General features: G+C 35.7%; 1 pseudogene; it reads right to left on the bottom strand.

Moving 5' to 3' along the window:
• Positions 1–309: 309 nt before the first annotated feature.
• On the bottom strand, positions 310–1,726 carry LOC120079103 (aspartic proteinase CDR1 pseudogene; annotated as a pseudogene).
• Between the last annotated feature and the right edge of the window lie 943 nt (positions 1,727–2,669).

Genomic DNA, 2,669 nt, shown 5'->3' with positions numbered 1-2,669 from the left:
ACGATTCTATAATAGTTAAAATTATTATTATTTTTTATTTTTAATATCGCTTTAAAACATATTTTTAATCCTTCAAAATTAATTTTAATGATATGAAAATGTATTTAAAAACGAACAATTTAATATTAAATTAATATGAAGTGATTAAATACGTAATTTAGAGTGATTTTAAAAATGACAAAATTAATTTTGACAATCAACTTCAATACACTAAATCACAATTAAATTAAATTACATTTGCAAATGATTAAGTAAACGTGATGATAAACCATCCAACCATGTGGGTATGTGGGTTTGAACGAGAGATTACTGTAACAAACAAATTATCAAAAAAATAATCAAAGAGAGCTGAAAAACGACATGTCGTCTCTAATCACAAACAGTAGGTTTAAACGACAATCTCTTATTTTCAAGATCATATCCAACTATAAAGTTAATCTGCGCCAAGTTCCCAAAAATGGCCAAATCCGATGCCGGTGCCAAAGTCAAACAAGTCACATTCTCAGCCACCAGTGCAAATGTATTCAAAGGCAGCAACTTCACGTCGGCGCCACCGGCAAAATGTGCTATAATTACCGGAATATGCAAATCGTCACCGCCGCCTGCAGCGTAACAGAGTTCCAAAATCCCAGAGGGATCATCCACTCGCTTTGCTTTAATAACACTCACCAAAGTCGAAACAAGGTCTTCATACAAATTTCGAGGCAAAAACGTCAATGTCGTACCGGAATCAATAATGATATTCCCTCGTCGGGTCAAGGCCGACGTATCGTCAGCGGCCTTAAGCCGCTTGTTTGCAACAGAGATTGCTTCAAGAGTCAAGAAATAAAAGGTATCGGGAGATCTCGATACGAGAGGGGTAGAGATGACTTTAGGCCCCGAAACGACGGCGTTTTGACCAAAGCTTATTTTACCTGTGATATTTTCGTCGCTAAAGAAAGTTGGCAAGCAATATGAGAATTGCCGTTTGATGGCGGCGATTGTATTCATTTGCGACACCAATGAGAGAGCGCCACCGCCAAGTCCGATAATCCCCGAGGTAACTCCGCCGAAAGTGCCACCATTTTGGTGGCCGCATCCAATGACTGTCTTGGGGAGTTTGAAGGATTCGATGGTAATTTTATCAGATGCTAGGTCACCATACGTAAAGGATCGGTCTCCATAGCTGTAGCCGTAGCTACAGGTTTGGAGGTCGGTCCCACAATGGTAACTGTCGAGGGAGCGGCAGGTATCCGACGTGCAAGACACATTGCGGTAGGAAGATGATCGACGTGGATTAAACATGGGATGTGATTGGTTGAAGCATTTCTGACATGGTAAGCATTGAGTCCACGTCAAGTCGCTGCCTGTGTCGGCGATAGCTATGAAATCCACCGGTGGGGTTCCGATGGAGACAGACATTAGGAACTCGCCGCTGTTGGGGATGATCGGAGAATGGATGCAGGCGGTGGACACGGCGTTGACGTGACTGAGGAGGGTGGCGGAGCGGGAGAAGGAGCGACGAAAGGCATTGGTACGACGATCGTGGCAGGAGAGAGATGAGTTGTGGAGAGGAGAGAGAAGAGAATCACGGTGGAATAGAGAGGTGGTGAAGCCATTGCCGCCACCGCGATTGGTGGTTGCTTCGGCGAAGGAGAAAAGGAGGAAATAGAAGAAGATTGAAATGGCAGCCATGGATTCCATTTTGAAAGCTTCTTCAGAGGATGATTTTTGACCCGCCAAACTTCTCCCTTTATAATATGGTAATTTAGAGAGAGATTTTTTTACAGAAGAGAGACAGTTTGCATGGAATTATATAATGGAAATATTCTGATAAAAAAAAAAAGATATATGACCATTCTGGTCTTGTTCCACTTGAATAATTTTTCCCTCTTCATTGTTGTCTCGAGTTTAAATTAGTAGAATATATATATATATAGATAGTGGATAATTCAAATTTCTGATTGAGTTAGTTAATTGATATAAAAAAAAAAGAAGATGAAAATGAAAAAGAGATGTGTATCATTAAAAAAAAAAACACAATTAAATAATAGAAAAATGAACTAAAATATAGCAAAATTTTATAGTTATCAATGATAAACATTGATAGTAACATTGATAAACAATGATAGAAGTCTATCAACGTTTATCATTGATAGTTCTAAAATTTTGCTAAATATTATAAATAATTTCGACAAATATACTATTTGAAATAATTTACCTTAATTGTAATATAATATACTAAATTGGACTAAAAGATTAGAAATTTAAATATATATCTCCATGTTGTTAGAATTAAAAAATCTAGATTTATTATTATTTTTTTTTTTTGTGGGAAGATTTTTATCTGGATAATTGTTTTAATACTGATCTTTTATAGCATTTTTACATTAATTCTGACAAATCCATATCATAATTTTTTAAAAATACTGAAAACTATTTTAAAAAGGGTTTTTCCAAGGCTAGAAAAATCCTCGCTAATGTAAATTTCATGAAAAAGCCGTTATGATAAGGAAAATGAAATTGCATTTTTAGAAAGAAATTGATGGGTATTAAATATACCTAAAAAATGGGTTAAAAAAAAAAACATACATACTTAAAATACATTTGACCATTTGAGTCTTCCTAAAAAGAAATATGTTTTGAAGATGACAATTTTAATTAAGGAGATAAAACTCACATTATGAATA

Source organism: Benincasa hispida, chromosome 1 (genome assembly GCF_027475165.1).
Source record: "Benincasa hispida cultivar pf3 chromosome 1, pf3_genome.v1.1, whole genome shotgun sequence".
NCBI classification, from domain to species: Eukaryota; Viridiplantae; Streptophyta; class Magnoliopsida; order Cucurbitales; family Cucurbitaceae; genus Benincasa; species Benincasa hispida.
This window is presented reverse-complemented; position numbering and strand designations above follow the sequence as displayed.